This window comes from Natrix helvetica, assembly GCF_964273705.1.
Source record: "Natrix helvetica genome assembly, chromosome: 1".
In the NCBI taxonomy this organism is placed as follows: Eukaryota; Metazoa; Chordata; class Lepidosauria; order Squamata; family Natricidae; genus Natrix; species Natrix helvetica.
Window position 1 is genome coordinate 356789597 of NC_138548.1, and position 23662 is coordinate 356813258.

Below are 23662 nucleotides of genomic sequence, written 5' to 3' on the forward strand. Positions count from 1 at the left end.
CCCCCACCCTCCCAATGGATTGCCCCTATTTTCTTGCCACTTGTATGATTCATGCACATGGTATGCCACTTACTATTAAATGCTTGGTTTTGCTTGACAGCAGGAGTGATAATGTTACCTGCACAAACATTTATGTTACATGCACTGATAACCCTATGAATTTTAGATTTAGTATTGGTAAAGTCTGAAAGAGAAAATGCATCTTTGGTAATTAGGGTCCTGGAGGCTAAAACATACAAAGAATGGTTACAGGTATTGGACATGTCTAGTCTAATGAGAAGGACTAGCGGAGACATGACAATTGTCTTCCAATATTTGAGGGGCTCCTATGAATACAAAGACAAGTCCATTTATTTTCCGAAGTACCAAAAGAAACGATGGATGGAAACTAACCAAAGAAAGAAGCAACCTATAACTAAAAAGAAAATTCCTAACGATTACAGCAATCAACCAATGGAATAGGTCGCCTTCATACGTTTTGGGTGCTCCATCACTGGAGGCTTCCAAAAAGAGATTTGACGGCCACTTCTGAAATGGTAGAGCAGAGGGTTGGACAAGAAGACCTTTAAGGTCCCTTCCCACTCTATTATTCTGTTATATATTGTATTCATCTTAATGACAGCGATTCTAGCCAATAATTGCTATTCTAAGAATTTGTGTTGACTCAAGTCAACCAGAGAATTTCATGGTTGAATGCAAATGTGAACTTGAATCTCTGTAATCTTCAATGTGTCAAAGAAATCATAATTAATCTAAGGTTATTTTAGCATTGTGCAATATTTCCTTTTTACCTTTAATGTATATAGTTTTCTTTTTTACATCTTCTGCAAACATTTTATAAACAATTTCTTTGAATCTTGCAGGCAAAGAGGATGCCAATAAGAGAACTCCGGACAACTGAGAATAACAAGCAATGTTAAAAAGGAAAGTCAATAAAGCCAGAAATCAAAACATTTCCATTTCCTTCAGAAACTCACAAAATTCTCCTTCCTCAGCAGGTGATCAAGAAGAGATTTCGAACTGGAAAAAGTAGAGTATGCAGAACACAAGGATACATTACAGGTAGTCCTCGGCTTATAACAGTTTGTTTAGTAGCCATTCGAAGTGACAATGCCACTGAAAAACCTGACTGATGACCATTTTTCACACTTATGACTATAGCAGCAGCCCCATGGTCCCGTGATTTATTTTTGAATCCTTGGCAGCTAACTCACATTTATGACAGTTGCCCTGTTCTAGGGTCACGTGATCCCGTTTTGCAGCTCCATAGACGTGGCTATTGTGGGCAAAGTGCGTATTTCAAATCACAACTGAGTGTGCACAAAATGATCCATGTTGGAGAAAAGCAATACTAATGTGGCCAAAGCTTTAGTCAGAACAGCTTCCTTATGGTTCATGGAAGGACCCACATAGGAGAGGAGCCCTACATGTTCTCCCAATGAAGTGAGCTTGGCAACTTGGTGATACATTAGAGAACTCACACCAGGGAGAATCCTGATTGTGTGAAAAGTTTCACTCTAAACACCGGCCTGGTGATACACTAGAGGATGCACACAAAAAGGAAATCATTTGTGTGTCCTGATTGCGGGAAATGTTTCACTCGCAATTCCCACCTAGTGATACACCAGAGGACTCACACAGGAGAGAAACCCTTTGAATGTCCTATCTGTGGTAAAGGTTTCAGTCGGATTTCCCACCTAGTGAACCACCAGAGGACTCACACAGGAGAGAAACCCTTTGAATGTCCTGACTGTGGAAAAGGTTTTATTCGGAATACTGACCTAGTGATACACCAGAGGACTCACAGAGGAGAGAAACTCTTTGAATGTCCTGACTGTGGAAAATGTTTCACTCAGAATTCCAACTTAGTGATACACCAGAGGACTCACACAGGAGAGAAACCCTTTGAATGTCCTGTTTGTGGGAAAGGTTTTAGTCAGAATTCCAACCTGGTGATACACCAGAGGACTCACACAGGAGAGAAACCCTTTGAATGTCCTATCTGTGGGAAAGGTTTCAGTCAGAATTCCTACCTAGTGATACACCAGAGGACTCACACAGGAGAGAAACCCTTTGAATGTCGTATCTGTGGGAAAGGTTTCAGTCAGAATTCCAACCTGATGAAACACCAGTGGACTCACACAGGAGAGAAACGCTTTGAATGTCCTATCTGTGGGAAAGGTTTCAGTCAGAATTCCAACCTGATGAAACACCAGTGGACTCACACAGGAGAGAAACCATATAAGTGTCCTGTTTGTGGCAAAAGTTACAGTTGCAATTACAATATGATGTTACATCAGAGGACTCACAGGAGAGGAAACAGTTTAAATGCCCTGACCATGGGGAAAATTCATTAGAAATGGCCATTTGCAAGACACCATAGGATATACACAGAAGAGAAACCCTTTGGATGTCCTGATTGTGGGAAAAGTTTCCGTTTCAATTCAATCCTGCAGAAACACCAGAGGAATCACATGGGAGAGAGCTTTCCAAAGTCCAGTCTGTTGATGTTACTTCAGGTATAAATCTACTTTTATTGCACACAAAAAGATCCACAGGAGGCAAAAGTTAATGAATTTACAGAAAGCTTCAATTTCATTCCTGATCTCCCATTGAGAGTGTAGATGAGAAATCGACTCTTTGAAATCTGATACATCTCAGATTTAGACCAGTAGGTGGAGAGAATAAAGAGGAAACTCTCGCTTGATAAAGGTTGTTCAGAAATTGTGGAATTGCTCAAAAAGGCTTTTGGGTGGTGGATGTTTTATATTGATTTTGGAATTCCACCATGTGGAGTTTCCGTCTTCTTGTCCTCCAGATTATGAGTGCCATAATTCCCCAGCCATGATACAAGTAATCCTCAAGATGCAACTGTAATGGGGCCTGTCAAATTTGGTTGCATGTTGTAACAGTGGCTAAGTGAGATTACCTTGTTGAATTACCGCCACCCCCATCTCTCCCTGATGAAGCGATCAAATGAATGTGCAAGTTGTTAAGCGCAACAGTGGCTACCTCAGAGTTTCGGGAAGCTCTTGTAGGCCTAGGGCAGGCCCAGGCCTGACTTACAAAGGCTTCCTTATCCAAACATTTGGTTTCTCCTGAGCCTTTCCCTCCCTCACAGGTCTTTCCTTCCACCATAGAGTCTCCACATGGTCCCCGTAGGCCTTTGCCTCCCCCAGAGGGCCCCCACTTTACTGGAACCCTGCAATACTTAAGCCTGACTCCCTCCCTACCAGGCGTCACAGCCTCTTCCTCCTCCATACCTTTTGAAGATCTCTGAACCTCATGTGGGGAAGAGGGCAGGATATGCATCTCTTCCCTGCGTGACTATGTTAACGAAGCAGCCGTTACTTTGACTGTGCTCGGTATTAATCCCTAGGCCATGCAATAGACTTGTGGAATCAGCTGCCATTTTGCCATAATACAATAATACAATACAATACAATGGTAGAGTTGGAAGGGACCTTGGAGGTCTTCTAGTCCAACCCCCTGCCTAGGCAGGAAACCCTATACTGTTTCAGACAAATGGCTATCCAACATCTTCTTAAAGACTTCCAGTGTTGGGGCATTCACAACTTCTGGAGGCAAGCTGTTCCACTGATTAATTGTTCTAACTGTCAGGAAATTTCTCCTCAGTTCTAAGTTGCTTCTCTCCTTGATTAGTTTCCACCCATTGCTTCTTGTTCTACTCTCAGGTGCCTTGGAGAATGGTTTGACTCCCTCTTCTTTGTGGCAACCCCTGAGATATTGGAACACTGCTATCATGTCTCCCCTAGTCCTTCTTTCTCTTAAACTAAACATACCCAGTTCCTGCATATGTTTTAGTCTCCAGTCCCCTAATCATCTTTGTTGCTCTTCTTTGCACTCTTTCTAGAGTCTCCACATCTTTTCTACATCGTGGTGACCAAAACTGAATGCAGTATTCCAAGTGTGGCCTTACCAAGGCATTATAAAGTGGTATTAACACTTCACGTGATCTTGATTCTATCCCTCTGTTGATGCAGCCTAGGACTGTGTTGGCTTTTTTGGCAGCTGCTGCACACTGCTGGCTCATATTTAAATGGTTGTCCACTAGGACTCCAAGATCCCTTCCACAGTTACTACTACTGAGCAAGGTACCACCTATACCAGCGATGGCGAACCTTTTTTGGGTCGCGTGCCACAAGTGGGGGGGTCGTGTGCGGGCGTGCCGCACCCATAATGCAATGCGTGCCCCCAGTGTGCATGCACGCACAATGCGCCCCTCCCATTTTTACATGCTTTTTTCGCCCTCCCCAGGCTCCAGAGGCTTTATAGGAGCCTGGGGAAGGCAAAAAGAGCCTCCCCCGACCCCCCGGAGGCCCTCCGGAGGCTTCAGGGAACGTCCGGAGGCTTCCGGGTTGCTCAGAGGGTTGTTTTAAGCGCTCCGAAGGCTTCAGGGAAGCCTCGGGACGGTCCCTGAACAGGCACGAGACGTGCGTCTCCATCGCCTGGGCCTGGATCGCCTCCGCCGCGCGACCTATCAGCCTGACCTCAATACCAGGAAAGATTCTGGAAAAAATAATCAAGCAACGAATTTGCGAACACCTAGAAGCAAACAAAGTAATAGCCAAAAGTCAACATGGATTTGTCAAAAACAGATCATGCCAGACTAATCTTATTGCATTCTTTGATAATGTGACAAAATTAGTGGACCAGAGGAATGCCGTTGATATAGTTTACTTGGACTTCAGTAAGGCTTTTGATAAGGTAGACCATAACCTACTACTGGATAAAGTAGAAGAATGTGGGTTAGACAGGATCACCACCAGATGGATTCGTAACTGGCTGACCAACCGCACTCAACGTGTAGTCCTCAATGGAACTGCATCTACATGGAGGGAAGTATGCAGTGGAGTACCCCAAGGCTCTGTTTTAGGCCCAGTATTCTTCAACATCTTCATCAATGATTTGGATGAGGGAATAAATGGGGAACTCATCAATTTTGCAGATGACACCAAGCTGGCAGGAATAGCCAACACTCCAGAAGATAGGCTTAAGATACAGAAGGATCTTGACAAACTTGAACATTGGGCACTAATAAAATGAAATTCAATGGTGAAAAGAGTAAGGTTCTACATTTAGGCAACAAAAACGGAATGCACAGGTACAGTATAGGTGGTACTGTGCTCAATAGTAGTAACTGTGAGAGGGATCTTAGAGTTCTAGTGGACAACCATTTAAATATGAGCCAGCAGTGTGAAGCAGGTGCCAAAAAAGCCAACACAGTTCTAGGCTGCATCAACAGAGGGATAGAATCAAGATCACGTGAAGTGTTAATACCACTTTATAATGCCTTGGTAAGGCCACACTTGGAATACTGCATTCAGTTTTGGTCACCACGATGTAGAAAAGATGTGGAGACTCTAGAAAGAGTGCAGAGAAGAACAACAAAGATGATTAGGGGACTGGAGACTAAAACATATGAAGAACGGTTGCAGGAACTGGGTATGTCTAGTTTAATAGAAAGAAGGATTAGGGGAGACATGATAGCAGTGTTCCAATATCTCAGGGGTTGCCACAAAGAAGAGGGAGTCAAACTATTTTCCAAGGTACCTGAGGGTAGAACAAGAAGCAATGGGTGGAAACTAATCAAGGAGAGAAGCAACTTAGAACTGAGGAGAAACTTCCTGACAGTTGGAACAATTAATCAGTGGAACAGCTTGCCTCCAGAAGTTGTGAATGCCCCAACACTGGAAGTCTTTAAGAAGATGTTGGATAGCCATCTGTCTGAAACGGTATAGGGTTTCCTGCCTGGGTAGGGGGTTGGACTAGAAGACTTGCAAGGTCCCTTCCAACTCTACTATTGTATTATTATTACTTATTATATTTCGCTTGGCTCAGCTGCAAATATAGGTTGCTAGGAGTTTGGAAATGACTGGTAGCACATAATCAGTGAGAGGATCTGGCCAATGCCATTGGTAGAGATGGGACAAGCCTGTTTTTTGGCTTCCTATGGCGAGATGGCAGCATCTGTGACTGTAAAGCCAACAGTACAATAGCGGCCTCTCCGGTTCACCTTAAGGAGTTTAAAACCATTGAGTATTGAATTGCTAGAAAGGATGGAAAAAAGGAGCAGAGGAACTTCCTCTTCCGAAACACTCATGGAAGTACAATAGCGGCCTCTCCGGTTGACCTTAAAGGAGTTAAAACCGTCGAGTTTTGAATTGCTAGAAGGGATGGAAAAAAGGAGCACAGAGGAACTTCCTCTTCCGAAACACTCACGGAAGACGAGGGGAGAGAGACGTACAGAGAGGCTCTGGCGCCTCTTCCAAGGGTCGAAGCAGCAATCGGGTAAGCACAATCTCCTCGTTCCTTAGGTCTTGAAATAATTTATAATTAATTCTTGGTTTTATCCCTTGCAATATAAACTCAGAGATCTCCATCTGCCACTGTTTAAATGGAGTATCACTTACAAGTATTTGTAAAGTCTAAAACAGAAAATGTATTTTTGGTAATTAATGTGCTGGAGGTTAAAACGTACAAAGAACGGTTATAGGAATTGGGCATGTCTAGTCTAATGGGAAGGACTAGCCGAGACATGACAACAGTGTTCCAATATTTGAAGGGCTCCTATAAAGACAAAGACAAGTCCATTTATTTTCCAAAGTACCAAAAAAACCCGATGGATAGAAACTAATCAAAGAGAGATGCAACCTATAACTCAAAAGGAAATTCCAAGTAGAATGGTGGTCTTATTTACAAATACAATCAAGGTTTTCACAGGATAGAAAGAAGGAAGGTATTACCAAAGATTACACAATATTAGATAAACTTTTGATACAGACAGAAAACAGGTTGATCAAAGTGTTATATACATTTTTGTTGGAACATAAGCTAGAGGAGGAACATGTGAAAGAAACTATGGTCGCCTGAGTGAAAAAATTCGGTTATAATGTGGAATTCGCTAAGTGGGAAAAACTTTGGATACTTAATCGAAAAGTAACATTGGCTACGGTATATAAAGAAAATCTTTATAAGATGTTCTACAGATGGCATCTCCCCCACAAGACGGCTCTCCAAAATGTTTAAAAATCTGGTCCCAAATTGTTGGAAGTGTAAAAAAACACCAGGCACTTTTGATCATATGTGGTGGACATGCAATGAGGCAAAAAAATATTGGAAAATGATTCAATCATGGTTAGAACAAATGGTGGGAGACCAAATTATGTTTAAACCAGAAATTTTTCTCCTAGGTGTAATACCAGAAAGTTTTAAGAAAGATACCCTTTATCTAATTGTACATGTACTAACTGCGGCGCGCATAACTTATGCACAATATTGGAAAAAAGAAAAAACACCATCAGAGCTAGATATAATCAGAAAAGTCTTGGCCTGTGCGGAAGCAGATAGGCTCACTCTTGAACTTAAAAATAAAGGGGAATCAGAATATTTTGAAGTCTGGAACAGATTTTATGATTGGTATAGGACAAGGTGACAAGACTGGAACAAACTGTATATATTGTGATTGGACAGAAGGATAGACAATGTATTAAGTTAGCTAATATTTAATGGTTGAGACTAGTTGTATATAATGTGAATGTATGTTCACTTCGACTTTGCGGTACTGCATTGTTTTAAATGTAAAAATAATAAAAATATACTCCAAAAAAATAAATCCTAACGATTACAGCAATCAACCAATGGAATAGCTTGCCTTCAGAAGTTTTGGATGCTCCAAAAAGAGATTTGACAGCCACTTCTGAAATGGTAGAGCAGAGAGTTGGACTAGAAGACCTTTAAGGTCCCTTTCCACTCTATTATTCTGTTATATATTGTATTCATCTTAATGACAGCGATTCCAGCCAATAATTGCTATACTAAGAATTTGTATTGACCCAAGTCAACAAGAGAATTTCATGGTTGAATGCAAATGTCAACTTGGATCTCCATAATCTTCAATATGTCAAATAAATCATAATTAATCTAAGGTTATTTTAGCATTGTGGAATATTTCTTTTTTACCTTTAATATATATGGTTTTCTTTTTCTTTTTTACATCTTCTGCAACCATTTTATAATCAATTACTTTGAATCTTACAGGGAAAGAGGATGCCAATAACAGAACTCCAGACAAGTGAAAATAACAAGCAACGTTAAAAAGGAAAGCAAATAAAGCCAGAAATAAAAATATTATCTACTTCCTTCAGAAAACCCCAAAATTCTCCTCCTTCCCCAGCACGTAATCAAGAAGAGATTTCAAACTGGAAAAAGTAGAGTATACGGAACACAAGGATACATTACAGGTAGTCCTCAACTTATAACAGTTCATTTAGTAACTATTCGAAGTGACAATGCCACTGAAAAACCTGACTTATGACAATTTTTCACACTTATGACTATAGCAGCAGTCCCATGGTCACTGGAACCCCTTTGGCAGCTCCACAGAGGTGGCTATTGTGGGCAAAGTGCGTATTTCCAATCACAACTTATGTGCACAAAATGATCCACACTGGAGAAAAGCAATATTAATGTGGCCAAAGCTTCAGCCAGAACAGCTTCCTTGTGGTTCATGGAAGGACCCCCATAGGAGAGGAGCCCTACAAGTGTCCCTAATGTAGTTGAACTTGGCAGCTTGGTGATACACTAGAGAACTCACACCAGGGAGAAACCTTTTGAGTGCGCTGATGGTGGGGAAAGTTTTGGTCTGAACTCTGGCCTGGTAATATAGTAGAAGATGCACACAAAAAAGAAACCACATGAATGTTCTGATTGCGGAAAATGTTTCATTAAAAATTCCCACCTAGTGAGACACCAGAGGACTCACACAGGAGAAAAACCCTTTGAATGTCCTATTTGTGGGAAAAGTTTCAGTCGGTACTGCAACCTGGTGAACCACCAGAGGATTCACACAGGAGAGAAACCCTTTGAATGTCCTGATTGTGGGAAAAGGTTCAATCACAATTCCCACCTGGTGGTACACCAGAGGACTCACACAGGAGAGAAACCCTTTGAATGTCCTAATTGTGGGAAAAGCTTCAATAACAATTCCCACCTGGTGGTACACCAGAGGACCCACACAGGAGAGAAACCTTTCGAATGTCCTGACTGTGGGAAAAGTTTCAGTAAGAGGGGCAACTTGGTGATACACCAGAGGACTCACACAGGAGAGAAACCCTTTGAATGTCCTGTTTGTGGGAAAAGTTTCGGTCACAATTCCCACTTGGTGGTACACCAGCAGATTCACACAGGAGAGAAACCCTTTGAATGTCCTGTTTGTGGGTTAGGTTTCAGTCACAAGTCCAGCCTGTTGATACACCAGAGGACTCACACGGGAGAGAAACCCTTTGAATGTCCTGACTGTGGGAAATGTTTCAGTCACAAGTCCAGCCTGTTGATACACCAGAGGACTCACACAGGAGAGAAACCATACAAGTGTCCGGTTTGTGGGACAAGTTTCAGTTCCAATTCCCGCCTGGTGCAACACCAGAGGACTCACACAGGAGAGAAATCATATCAGTGTCCATATTGTGGGGAATGTTTCATTAGAAAATTTTACCTCATGAGTCACCAGAGAACTCATATAGGAGCAAAACCGTATGAGTGTCCTGTTTGTGGCAAAGGTTTCACTCAGAATTCTAGCTTGATGAAACACCAGAAGTCTCACACGGGAGAGAAACCCTTTGAATGTCTTGACTGTGGAAAAGGTTTCATTACAAAATTACAGCTCACAAATCACCAGATGATACACACAATAGAGAATGCTTTTGAATGTGCTGATTGTGGGAAAGGTTTCACCAAGAATTCCAGTCTGGTTAAACACCAGAGGACTCACACAGGGAAGAAAACATAAGAGCATCCTGTTTGTTGCAAAAGTTTCAGTCAGAATTCCAACATGGTGATACACCAGAGATCACATGAAAAACACTGAATGCCCTATTTGTGGGAAAAGTTTCCATTTCAATTCAAACCTAATGAAACACCAGAGGACTCACATGGGAGAGCCTTTCAAATGACCAGTCTGTGGATAGTACTTTTGGCCAAGATGACTCCTTATCGCAGGGGTGTCAAACTAGATTTCATTGAGGGCTGCATCATGGTTCTGTTTTGCCTGGATGGAGGGCTGCTACTTGGTCACTGGGAGTGGGAGAAATTGTTCTGTTTTGCTACCTTAACACTTTGTTGACTGTGTTAAGGAATTGTGGTTGCAATGAAAATGGTGTCTGCCTCTGGGAGATCTCCAAAAGGGCAGGCCATGTATCCCTGGGGTGCATGATAAGTGGACAAGTACCACTTGGCCAGCATTGTGCTGCAGTTGCCAATAAAAGCCAATGTAGTCCTAGGTTGCATCAACAGAGGAATAATGTCAAGACAACAAGAAAAGATAGAATTGCTTTACGCAATATCACACTTAGAATACATAGTTGAGTGTTGTGGCCCAGCAGGATCTGGTTGAGCTGCTGATGGACTCGGATAGTGAGGAACCATATGCCCTGGACGATGTGGAGGACCCTGGGCAGGGTTCAGACTCAGAGCAGGGACCAGAGAGGCTGGTTGGCCACCAGGAGGCGCCTGAGGCATGGAGCAGTGGGGAGGATCAAAGGCAGTTTGTCCCTGATGCTAGATTGAGAAGGGCTGAGCAATGGAAGCAGCAACTCTGTAGGCAGACTCACAGAAGATAATTAAGGACAGGTGGATGTGGATTGTCCCCTCCCAAGAGAGTTTATAGCTGAGACGTTGGGAGGGGACATTTGCAGGAAACAACTGTTTGAATTAGTAGTGAAGAAAATCTGTCTGTATATTCTACTCGTGTCTATTCGTTTGGACTATCTGCGTTGTTCATTTGAAGTATCTGGGTTGCTGCCAAGCTACACTATTTGAAAGTGAGTTGTCTGGGCTCTCAGCCAAAGGATTCATTATCTTGGTAATTAAACAGTGGCAAACAGCCAATCCTGTGTTTTGGTTTATTCACAGGCCGGGGGGTCAGAACAGTTGAGTGCTGGTCACCATGATATAAAGATGTTGAGACACTGGGAAATATGCACAGAAGAGCAACAAAGATGATAAAAGATCAATAGGAGGGACAAGATAGCTGTCTTCGAGGACTTATGCATCTGACACAAAGAAGAGCAGATTGACGTATTCTCTAGGGCACCAGATGGCAGCATAAGAAGTAATGGGTGGAAGCTAGTTAAAATGAGGCCCAACCTAGAAGAAGTATTTTTTTTTTGTCAGAGCAATTAATCAGTGGAATAGCTTGCCTCCAGGTTTTGTGGGTTTTCCATCACTGGAAGTTTTCAAGAGTACGCTGGAGAACCACTTGAGAGGGATGGTTTCAGTGTCCTGCCTTGAACAGCAGGTTGGACCAGAAGACCTCCGAGGTCCCTTCCAAGCCTATAGTGCAATGTTTCCATGAATTTTGAGGCAGTTTAGAAGAGAGGTAAAGAGCAGCCCCATGAACTTGCTTCTTGTGGATTTTTTGGAAAAAATATATTTTATTCAGAAAATTAATATAACTAAAACTCCAAAATAACCCACAAAGCTTTAAAACAAAAGCAAGAATAGACACAACGTTTAAAAAGAAACCAAAAAAATGTGCCAAAACAGATCTACATATACTATCCCCTCCACTTGAGTATTCATACATATGTCGGAGCAATATTAGTTACCTTCCCTTGTGAAGCAGGCCCGAAATTTATAAAGTTCTACCTCTATTTACAAACAATTTGACTTTCATCCATCTACTACACAGAGAGGCAAAGTGGTTAACAGGTGAATAAACAGCAAAGTTAAAATAGCATTAACAATTTAGTTTTGCATTGAATTTGTATAAAGTCCAGAATGGCTTTTTATTTACCATAATCATTGTCTGTGATCTGTCCGGGATGAAATATCTTTGTTTGATTCTTACGAATAAAACTTTTTCTTAATATTTTGGTTTAGAACAATAAAACAACTATTGTGTCTTATTCCTCAAAATCATAAACCTCTGTTGTCGATCCATTGTCACCACAGTCCAGTCCAAATAGTTTTCCAGTTGGATATGGCAAGTTCATTTCCCAGTGACAACCAACTTCATTTCAAAGTCCGTTCATCACACATCGAATCTGTTCACTCCAGATCTGTAGAATCCACATCTCCTTCAGCCTTCTCCAACCAACCAACAGTTTCCAAACCATGGTGAGGAGTCTTTTAAGAAGTGGCTGTGCTGCTCGTGGGAGCTTCTTGGGAAGAGCTCAGGCTCACAAAGGGATTCTTATTATGTGCTCATAATCCCAAACGCCTCCATCAGTCTCAGACAAAGGGGACTTCACAGAACAGAAACATTTTTTCTCACCATGATCCTTCAGGGTATTCCACTAGCTGGGTACGACAACAACTATTTCCTCCCTGTGATGCTTCCAGCAAATGACATCCACTGCACATGGCTTTTTGTTCCTGTGTATAATAGAGGTAGTCCTGCCTTGCCATTTGTCTCATGTAGTAAACATTCAAGATTATGATGATATTGGAAAAAAACCAGCTTTGCAAATAATCATTGTATTTTAAGCCATCAAATTGTCCCATCATCATGTGTTAGCCATTAGCATGCTTCCCAACCAGCCAAGCAAAGTTCATGGAGAAGACAGAAATGAAATCATAGCAATCAGGTGATGCCTCACTTAATGTCCACAATGGTTCATTTAACACCATATACAAAATGAGGTCATAAGCCTGATGCAGTCAAGGTCAATTAAATGCTGTTTTTCAATCAACTCTCTTTAATTCTGACTCGGTAATATGCTTCTTATAGTCCAGTTTGATAAAAATATTTCCTTTCGTCAGGTGTGCTAGCATGTCCTTCTTTAGGGGCAGCAGGTAAATGTTTTGAACACGTATACCATTTAGCCCTCTATAGCCTACCCATAGATGACTGTTTTTTTTTCCGGAACAGGACTGGGCAGCCACCCTGGGTCGAGCCAATTAGATGAACCATCAAAGCTCGTAAGTCCTCCAATTCCCTAGGAGTCATTGAATAGATCCCCTACACTCCACTGCAGATGTTACCTAGTCTGGTAACAAAACGTTCAGAAACCAACCCAAAAGCTCAGAAAACAAACCATCTTCAGTCATTGAATAAAGTTTGGTTTTAGGCAGTTTAGCACCTAGCAGGAGTACTATGGAGCGGTCTGATGGACAGTGGGGTGGGAGCTCATCTGAGCCCTCATCACTAAACACATCCTACAAGTCCCAGTACAACTATAGAATGAGAGAGTCAGCCTTCTTTCATTACTGCCCCCACCTCCTGCCTTGGCTTTGGGGCCCTTCCCAGCTGTCCTTTTGCTTTAGTCCTCTGGATTTTAAGCCACCACTTCCTCCAGCTGACATAGGGGTCCCATTTCTGTAGCCATGCTAATCCTAGTACCAGGGGTCTTTTCATACCCAGCGCTATGATGAAACTGGGTCCCTGTGTGACAACCCCCCCCCATCTGCATTTCTATCCGCTCAGTGATGAATGTCACTAGAATCACCCCTGCTACAAGGTGTCATTATTGGAGTCGGTGTCACTCTCCCCAGGACCCTCTGCTGGGCTAGTTGGAGTCTTCTCACCATCTATGGGGGATGGGGTGAACTCTATGACATTGACTATTTCCAGGGCTGCTTTGTGGGCTCCTGGAGGCAGTTTGGTGGGCTTCTTGGTAAAATCCCAGGGTCACCTTTGGGCAGGATGGCTAGATTTGCATTTGGTGGCCCGGTGGCCGTCCTTCTCAAACTTGTGCAGGCAGCAGAATGTCACTGGAGGCTCTCCAGAGTTTTCTGCCTCTGTCATCTACTTGGAAATAACCATTCCAGGAGGAAGTGTTGATGAAGTCTCCCACCAGCATTCAATCTCCTCCCAATATCTCCCTTGAGCTTCCATAAACGGATTGTGACCTACTTGGAAAGAAGCTGTGAATGAGGTGGGCCGGTGGACACGCACAGCTCCACTCATGCGAGCATCGGCCCAAAAGCTTCTCTCGTGTGGAGCTGGAGTGACCCAATTCCCTTTTCTCTCCCCCTCCCCGCCATCCAGGCTGCCAAGCTACCTGCTCTCAATGCTGCAAGCGCAGAGTGCGGAGAGGAGCTCAATCAGACAGGTGAGCCCGAGCTCAGCTTTTCTAACTCACTAATGCTCTGGATGCGGAGAAGCCTGAATGAGCACAAAACTACACTTCAAAGACTTCACACTTGCATAAGTGGAGCTATGTGCACAGGACTACATGCGCCAGTCCACCAATCCTACGCCCTTGTTCCCCCCTCCCCCTGCAAACTGGGCCACCAATATGCAAAAGTTGGAAAGCACTCCTTTATTTATTTATTTATTTATTTATTTATTTTATTAATCCATTTTATTAATCCATTTTATATGCCGCACCCTCTCCACCAAGGGACTCGGGGCGGCGTACAATTTACTACACAACAAATAAATAACCACTAGGTCAGAATTCTGACTTAAACTTTTTCCACACTTTGAGCACTTGTAGTTTCCCTCTCCTGTGAATCCCCTGGTGATCACCAGGTTGGAATTGTAACTGAACCTTTTCCCACACTCTGGACACTGATATGGTTTCTCTCCTATGTGAGTCATGAGTTGGGAATCTTCAGAATTTTTTCATGCACGCTCTGGACACTCATACAGTTTTTCTCCTGTATGAGTCCTCTGGTGTGTCACCAGGCTGGAATTCTGACTGAAACTTTTCCCACAATCAGGACAAAGGGTTTCTCTCTGATGTGGGCCATCTATCCTGCCACCAGGTTGGAATTATGAGTGAAACTTTTCCCACACTCTGGAAACTCATTTGTTTCTGTCCAGTGTAAGTCCAGCACCTTAAAACACTAAACCTTTTCCTGCCCTCTAGAAACTCATGCCTTTTCTCTGTTGTGTCCTCTGGTCTATGACCAGGGTGAAATTCAGTCTGAAACTTTCCCCACACTCTGGAGACTCATGTTTTTTCTCCTGTGTGAGTCCTCTGGTGTGTCACGAGGCTAGAATTCTGACTGAATCTTTTCCCACATTCTGGACACTGATACGGTTTCTCTCCTGTGTGAGTCCTCTGATGTGTCACAAGGCTGGAATTCTGACTGAAACTTTTCCCACACTCGAGACAATCATACGGTTTATCTCCTATGTGAGTTCTCTGATGTGTCACCAGGTTGGAATTCTGACTGAAACTTTTGCTACACTCTGGACACTTATAAGGCTTCTCTCCTGTGTGAGTCCTCTGGTGTGTCACTAGGCTGGAATTCTTACTGAAACTTTTCCCACACTCTGGACACTCATATGGTTTCTCTCCTGTGTGAGTCCTCTGGTGTGTCACTAGGCTGGAATTCTTATTGAAACTTTTACCACACTCTGGACACACATACGGTTTCTCTCCTGTGTGAATTCTCTGGTGTGTCACCAGACTGGAATTCCTACTAAAACATTTCCAACATTCTGTACACTCATACAGTTTTTCTTCTATATGAGTTATCTGATGTGTTCCCAGGCTGGAATTCTGACTGAAACGTTTCCCAGAATCAGGATTTTCATATGGTTTCTCCTTGTTGTGAGTCCTCCGGTGTGTTATGAGTTGGGAATTCTTACTGAAACTTTTCCCACACTCTGGACACCCATATCGTTTATCTCCTATGTGTGTCCTCTGATGTTTCACCAGCTTAGAACTGCTACTGAAACTTTTCAAACAATTTGGACACTGATATGGTTTCTCGCCTGTGTGAATCCTCTGGTGTATCACCAGGCTGGAATTGTGACTGAAACCTTTCCCACAATCAGGACACTCAAAGGGTTTCTCTCCTGTGTGAGTCCTCTGATGGGTCACCAGGCTGGAAATCTGACTGAAACATTTCCCACAGTCAGCGCATTCAAAGGGTTTCTCTCCTGTGTGAATCCTCTGGTGTATCACCAGATGGGAAGTCTGACTGAAACTTTTCCCACAGTCAGAACATTCAAAGGATTTCTCTCTATGAGTCCTCTGGTGACTCATGAAGTAGGAATTTCTAATTAAACTTTTCCCAAAAACTGGGTACTCACACACTTTCTCCTTGGTGTGAGTCTTGTGATGTACCACAAATTTGCTGTACTTACTAAAGCATTTACCACAGCGAGAGCATTTGTAGGGCATCTGTCCCGTCTGTGTCTTTCCATGAATCAAAATACAGCTGTGTAGACTAAACCTTTTGTCACATTTGCAGCATTTCTATGGTTTTTCGACAGTGTAGATCCTCTCTTGCATAATCAGTTGTGATGTACTATCTGTGCTTTTCCAACAATAGGCACATCTATGGAGCTTATCCACCACTGATATTGAGGAGGTAAAAAATATGGAGAATCCCTTGTTTAGTTTGATTCAAACCATTTTTTCCTCACGTAGCGAGGTCTGTATTACTGTCTGCTCTACACAACTGTCTTAATTTACCCTTTTCTGTTCACCGACATCCAGAAATTTACCTCTTTTTCTGAATGAAAAATAATCTCCCTTGATCTTTTATGTAATGTATCCTTGTGTTTTGTATATTCTACTTTTTGCAGCTTGAAATCCCTTCTTGATTTTCTCTCATTTCTCTCTCAGGTGCTGAGGAAGAACTTTGTGGTTTTCTGAAGGAAATGAAAACATTTTGATTTCTGGCTTGATTTGCTTTCCTTTTCAATGTTGCTTTTATTCTCAGTTCAGAGTGCTCTTATTGGCATCTTCTTTGTCTATAAGATTCAAAGAAAATTGTAATTTTAATTATTTATAAAATGGTTGCAGATGTGAAAAAACAGGAAGTATGCATTTCAATGAATAAGCAAACATGCCACAACACAAGAATAACAATTATGATTCATTTGACACATGGAAGACTACTGAGATCTAAGTTTAAATATCCATTCAGTCCTGAAATTCTCTTTTTGACTCGCGTCAATCACAAATTCTTAGCCCTACAAAAGCTAAGAATAGGGAGTAGGAAATGACAGATGACGAAGACCAGAGAACCTCAGTACCAGTTTGCACCAGAATCCAAGCCCAGACACTCTGAGAATGAATGCCTACTATTCCAAAACATTTCAGAGTTCTCAAAACATCTTGATGAGTTCTGATTGATGGAGACAGAGTGGTAATGGGGGTGGGCTGGGATGAGGGGAATCCTTTCTGTATCTTTTGGCTTAAAAAACCCAGAGCTAGCTTGACCTTACTGCAGTCAACATCTTTTGTTACATTAAATCAGGATTTGGTTTATCCTTTCAAAGCACTTGGGAGAAAATGGACCACTGCCCTCCTCTTTAAAAAAGACCAGTCAAAATACCATCATCCATACACCAGGCTGAAGTTAATAAGTGCTCCAAATTACATTATATTAAAATGTTTTTAGAAATCTTTAGAGAAAGGAAAAGCGAAAGTGCAGAGACTCAAGAGAAATTCTGTGCCTTATATAGACATGAAATTTGGAGAAAAACTGAAAATGGGAAAGGGAGGGTTGCAATGGCATAACTGGGATGGTTATCTGGATACAATATAAACAGAACCTCTCCAAACAACATTTTATTCCAACAGAGCTCCCAGGTCTGTCCCTTGACCTAACATTCCTTTATCTTTCTAAATCACTTATCCTATCCGCTTCTTTCCCTCAGGCTTGCCCCCAGAAGCCTCTCCTGTCCCATCCCCTTCTCTGCCTCAGGCTGGCCCCACAAAAGCCTCTCCTATCCTATCCCCTTCTCTGCCTCAGGCAGGCCCCACAAAAGCCTATCCTGTCCCATCCCCTTCCCTCCCTCAGGCTTGCCTTACAGAAGCCCCTCCTATCCTATCCCCTTCTCTCTCTCTCAGGCTTGCCCCACAAAAGGCCCTCCTGTCCCATCCCCTTCTCTGCCTAAGGCATGCCCCACAGAAGGCTCTCCTGTCCCATCCCCTTCTCTCCCTCAGGCTTGCCCCACAGAAGGCTCTCCTGTCCTATCCCCTTCTCTCCCTCAGGCTGGCCCCAGAGAAGCCTCTCCTCTCCTATTTATTTATTTATTTATTTAAACTTATTAGTCGCCCCCTCTCCCCACAGGGACTCGGGGCGACGTACACAAGCAACAGTTAGCACAGTGTCATACAGAGGAGGTAAAAATAAATAAATAATTACAATAAATAACATTAATAGTTTAAAAACTAAAATTGACAATTAAAAATGACCTAGGGGTGGAAAAGTTGTCGAATTATGTCAGGCCGGCTAGCCGAAACAGGTGGGTCTTCAGTTTACTGCGGAAGGAGCGGAGATCGGTTGTTGTTCTAATGTCTGGGGGGAGGTCGTTCCAAAGGGTAGGGCCCGCCACAGAGAAGGACCTACTCCTGGGCACCGCCCTCTGACAATCTCTAGAGGACGGCACCCGGAGGAGACCCTCTCTGTGTGAGCGAATGGGTCGCAGGGATGTATGGGGCAGGACACGATCCCGCAGGTAACTAGGCCCTATGCCATGGAGCGCTTTGAAGATGGTAACTAACACCTTGAAGCGCACCCGGTAGGCCACAGGAAGCCAGTGCAGCTCGCGCAGGAGCGGTGTTATATGGGAGAACCTCGATCTCCCCATAATTACCCGCGCGGCTGCATTCTGGACCAACTGCAGTCTCCAGGTGCACCTCAAGGGGAGCCCCATGTAGAGAGCATTACAGTAGTCCAGGCGAGACGTCACCAGCGCGTGAGTGACTGTGTGCAGGGCCTCCCAGTCCAAAAGGGGTCGCAATTGGCGCACCAGGCGAACCTGGTGGAATGTCCCCCTCGCCACGGCTGCCACATGATCTTCCATAGCCAGCCGGGCATCAAGGAGGACGCCCAAATTGCGTGCCCGTTCCACCGGGGCTAATTGTTCATCCCCGATGGCCAGCGATGGAATGTGCTGGTTGTACCGGGGTGCCGGAAGCCACAGCCACTCTGTCTTGGAGGGGTTGAGCTTGAGCCTGTTGTCACCCATCCAGACCCGCACGGCTTCCAGACAACGGGACATCACTTCAACAGCCTCGTTGGGGTGGTTTGGGGTGGAAAAATACAGCTGAGTGTCATCAGCGTACAGATGATATCTCACCCCAAAACCACGGATGATCTCGCCCAGCGGTTTCATATATGTGTTGAACAGGAGAGGCGAGAGGATCGACCCCTGTGGGACCCCACAAGTGAGGGGCCTCGGGGTCGACCTCTGCTCACCTGTCAACACACATTGCGTCCGGCCAGAGAGGTAGGAGCGGAACCACCGCAATACGGTGCCCCCGATCCCCAACCCCTCCAGACGGCGCAATAGGATACCATGGTCGATGGTATCGAAAGCCGCCGAGAGGTATTCCCCAAACTCCTCTGCCCTGCCCTGCAATGGGGGGTCCCGTTGTCCCTGCGACAGCAGGGAGCGGGTCACCCGAAACAGGGCGGCAGGGCGGTTCTCTGCGGACGCTATAAGGGTGGCACAATATTGACGTTTGGCCACCCTTATTGCCACAAGGTAGGTCCTTAAGTAGGCTCTTACCTGTGTTCGATCGGATTCGGAGCGGGAGGATCTCCACTTGTTCTCTAGGTGTCTCCTGTGGCGTTTCATCGCCCTTAGCTCCCCGTTAAACCAGGGAGCCCGAGTCGATCGTTGCCATCGGAGAGGCCGCAAAGGCGCAACCCGGTCCAAGGCCCCGGCGGCCGCACTGTTCCACGCGGCCACCAGGTCCTCTGCCCGGGAGCGGGACAGGTCTGCAGGAGGTGGCCCAAGCTCCGCCTGGAACCTATCTGGTTCCATCAGACGCCTGGGGCGGAACCATCTGGGACCAACTGGTTACGCCTCCCTGCGGCGGGGGGTAGCACCAGGGAAGTCCAGTTGGAGAAGTGAGTGATCTGACCATGACAAGGGCATGATGACTAAATTCCCTCTTCCCAGATCACTCGTCCACTGGTCGGAGACAAACACAAGATCCAGTATGTGGCCTCTTTCGTGTGTGGGGTCCCGAACTACTTGAGTCAGATCCATGGCTGTCATGGAAGCCATGAATTCCCGGGCTGCCTCGCATGCCTCTCCCGTCGACGGCAGATTGAAATCCCCCATCACTAATAACTTGGGGGTCTCAACTGCCATCTCCGCGATCAGCTCGAGGAGTCCGGGCAGGGCCGTTGATGTATGGCGGGGAGCCAGGTATACTATCAACAGACCCAACTGACTCCCTGGGCCCCATTTCACGCCCAGAGACTCACAACCAGATGTCTGCGACACAGTGAATTCTCTTGGAGCCAAATCTTCCCGGATGATTATCGCTACCCCACCACCCCTACCCTGGGCCCGTGGCTGATGGAATACCTGGTAACCTGGAGGGCACATTTCCCCGAGGGGCAACCCCCCCTCCGGGCCCAACCAGGTTTCCGTTATTCCTGCGAGGTCTGGCTCCCCCTCTGAGATCAAGTCCCTAATGAGGGGGGCCTTGTTATCCTATCCCCTTCTCTCCCTCAGGCACACCCCACAAAAGCCTATCCTGTCCCATCCCCTTCTCTCCCTCAGTCTGGTGCCACAGAAGCCCTTCCTATCCTATCCCCTTCTCTCCCTCAGTCTTCCCCACAGAAGCTACTCCTATCCTCTCTATTGCTTCACTCCCTCTGCCTTTCCCCAGGCCTCTTTCTCTATTTCCCCCTTAAGCCTCTTTTCCTACCCTCTCAGGCCTTTTCCCCCAAGCCTCCTCCTATCCTTATCTTCCCGCCTTTTTCCCCTCAACGAACTCCTCCTTTCCCCCTCCCCCTCCCCCTCTTCCAACCAACCCCCCTCCTTCTATTCCCTCCTATCCTATACCCCTCCTATCCTATCATTTTGCAAAGCTGTAGAGCTTTTTCTTCAGGGTAGATTATACCACCCATAAAAGAACTAAAACTAAAATGGAAAACCTTTGCAGGCAGGGCTATTCCCTTCCATGGTAAGAGAGAAACGGGGATGCAGCCGCCACCCGAAAGGGAATCTGGGCAGGTCAGAGAGGCAGATTCAGGTACTGCATCTCAAAGCAAGCCTACCTTCAGATGCCATTGGGCTCCTCCTAGCAGGGTTCACGCCCTCGGAGGGAGCCCCTCCAGCCATGATCCCTCTGAGCCCAGATCCTCTTCCTCCCCTCCAGACCCTGGGAGGCGGATCCTCCCCAGCAGCCACAGCGGAACGTGGGAACGGTGGTGCCCAACCTCCCCCAACACCAGGCGGCCTCCCACTGGGAGCCCGTCTGCACCAAATGTTGGGCTGCGGGGAAGGTGGGGGGGAGAATGGGAGGGAGGATTTTAAGGGGAGTCGGAGAGCCGTTCGCAGGAGCAGCAACCGAGGAGGAGGAAGAGGAGGAGAAGCGGCGGCGCAGCGGTTCCCACGGAGCAGAAAACCTTGCCAGGAAAGGCGGAGACTGGGAAGGGGAGGGGGCGCAACTGGGGAAACCCCACCTCGCTCTCCCTCCCTCCCCCAAGCAATCCCTCCTCCCCTTCCCTCACCTGGGGATTCCCCCCTCTTCCCTTCCCCTCCCCTAACCCCTCCCCCTCTCCCAGCGTCCTTGCCCACCTGGCGGCCCTTGACCGCCCCTCCCCGAGAGGGGATCTCCGCAGCACTTGGCGTAAGAGACGTCTGGAGATCAGAGAGGGGAAGGAAACTGGGTTCCCACCTCCCCTTTTCCCCCTTTCCTCCCTCCTCTCTGGGCGCAAAAGTTCTCTTTTAACCCCTTCACTGAAGAGCTGCAGGGAGGGGGCGACTGGGGCGCCCCCGAGCGATGCCAAAGTCCCCCTACCTGGGACCGCAAAAGACCGTCACCCCCTCAAGGGAAGGCCAAAAGACCCAAAATAAAGATCCAGGTTTTAAAAAAAGATAATCTGGATCTCTAAATGTAAATTAGGAATTCATAGCTATTGAAGAAGAGGAAAGAAAGTGCTGCAGATGTCATTGGACTACAACACCCACCATCCTTGACGGTATGTCAAGAGGAGTCTGGTAGGGTTAGTCACTTTTCACTCATTTTGGGCTCTCATACACTGGAGCTTGTGGGTTGGAAAGCCAACAGTACAACAGCGACCTCTGTGGCTGAGCTTAAAAGAGTTAAAACCATCGAGTATTGTATTGCTAGAAAGGACGGAAGAGAAGCATAGAGGAACTTCCTCTTCCGAAACAGTCAGGAAGAGAGGGGAGAGTTTCGTGCAGAGAGGCTCTGGCGTCTCTTCCAAGGCTCAAAGCAGCAGCTGGGAGGTGAGTTGAGGGCAGGTGGGAGGAGAATCCGGGAGCAACTCGGGCTCTTTGGTTCCCTCCACGGCCTGGAAGCAGAGAAGCAACTAGATAGAATGTGGAATAACAGTTGAGAGGGATCTTTGAGGTCATCTAGTCCAGCCCCCTTCTCCAGCAGGAGACCTTTTCCATTTCCATGGCTATCCAGTCTCTCCCTGAAAGCCTCCAGTGATGGAGCATCCACAACTTCTGCAGGCAAACCGGTTAATTGTTCTCACAGTCAGGAAACGTCTCCTTGTTTCTGGGTTGCTTCTCTCCTTGGTTCGTTTCCATCCATTGCTTCTCGTTCTGACTTCAGATGCTCTGGGGAAGAGGTTGAGCCCCTCTTCTTTGTGGCAGCCCCTCAGGTATTGGAAGATGGCTATCATTTCACCCCTCGGCCTCCTCTTCTGTAGACTGGAAGATTTCCAATTTCAACTCTTTTGTTCTGTTATGGACCCTGTTATGTTTTCTTGGCAATAATATTGGACTGATCTGCCACTGTGTCTTTTTGATTTTTTTACTTCCATGTCTAGCCTACAGGCACAGTATTTCCTATTGGTGCCCCATCCATGTATTAACCAGGTTCAACTAAAAAGGTTCTGTTGAGGACCTTTTCAGATGTTCAGTTTGTATAGGTGGTCCATGCTTACAATTTGTTACATGAGCCTTCAAAGTTACTATGGCACTGCAAAAGCAGATGCAGACCTGGTCCAGAAATCTGTGGTCATCGTTCCTGTGGTTATGCAGGTGCAGAAAAAGGAGTTGCATCAATTTGGTATCTACTAACCTGTGAACATTTATGATGGTTGCAGCATCCCACACTCCTGTTTCCCATTTTTTGACCTTCCCAGCTAGCTTCTGACAAGCAAAATCGGTTGGGATGTCAGCAGGAAGTTGCCAGTCAGGGTCTGCTGAAATTGCCTTTAAAAACCCACAACTGTAGAGGAACAGATGTAACTTGGCACTCTCATGTGACATTGTGCTTCATGATCAGGCTGCTTAGTGACACATGTGATTCCCAAATGTAGTCATTAAGTGAGGACTGCTTCAATAGGAATGTCACCAGAGTGGTGGTGGAAAGTATTTTCTGACTTTATTTAGATGTCAGGACTTCCATGGGCAAAACGTTTGCTTCAAATCTTGCAGAGGCTTAAGGCATCATTTCATCAGTTAAAGCCCACACATCTCTAAAAGTAGTTTTAAAGGTTTGATTGTAACCATTTTGGAACATGTTTCAGGCTGAAAATACATGGATTTTCCAGATATATAAATTTGTAGATTTATTTATTTATACTATTTCTCTGTATATATCTACAATTGTATAATCTATCCCTGGAACTTCAAGATATACCGTATTTCATGATAACCCTTTGGAGTGCTAGGAATTTAGGTTTTTTTCTTCGCAAAAAATTATTAATTGATCAAAATATAAAATACAAAAGTGCAAAGGAAAATGAAGATAAGGGTAAAAGAAGGGATGAAAAGGGG

The 23662-nt window shown here is 45.1% G+C and overlaps 2 protein-coding genes across 7 annotated transcripts in view; one reads left to right on the plus strand and one right to left on the minus strand.

Annotated features, from left to right (window-relative positions):
* LOC309384253 (uncharacterized protein) overlaps window positions 1–23662 on the plus strand; it is a 136255-nt gene that overhangs the window by 108487 nt on the left and 4106 nt on the right. The window contains exon 1 of one of the 3 annotated variants that reach the window (XM_081937516.1): window positions 21687–21885. The exons of 1 other annotated variant lie outside the window; for it this stretch is intronic. The gene's annotated coding sequence lies outside the window, so the exon portion shown is untranslated. Of the gene's footprint in view, window positions 1–21686; window positions 21886–22082; window positions 22157–23662 lie in introns of those variants that run through there. One more of the 3 variants, XM_081937514.1, reaches the window with a different exon arrangement.
* LOC309384284 (uncharacterized protein) overlaps window positions 13417–23662 on the minus strand; it is a 47880-nt gene continuing 37634 nt past the window's right edge. For 2 of the 4 annotated variants that reach the window (XR_014174022.1, XR_014174023.1), the window contains 2 exons: window positions 14400–16678; window positions 13417–14283 (listed from right to left, as the gene is read on the minus strand). The gene's annotated coding sequence lies outside the window, so the exon portion shown is untranslated. Of the gene's footprint in view, window positions 14284–14399; window positions 16679–20958; window positions 21327–21481; window positions 21599–23662 lie in introns of those variants that run through there. The other 2 variants (XR_014174024.1, XR_014174025.1) reach the window with 2 other exon arrangements.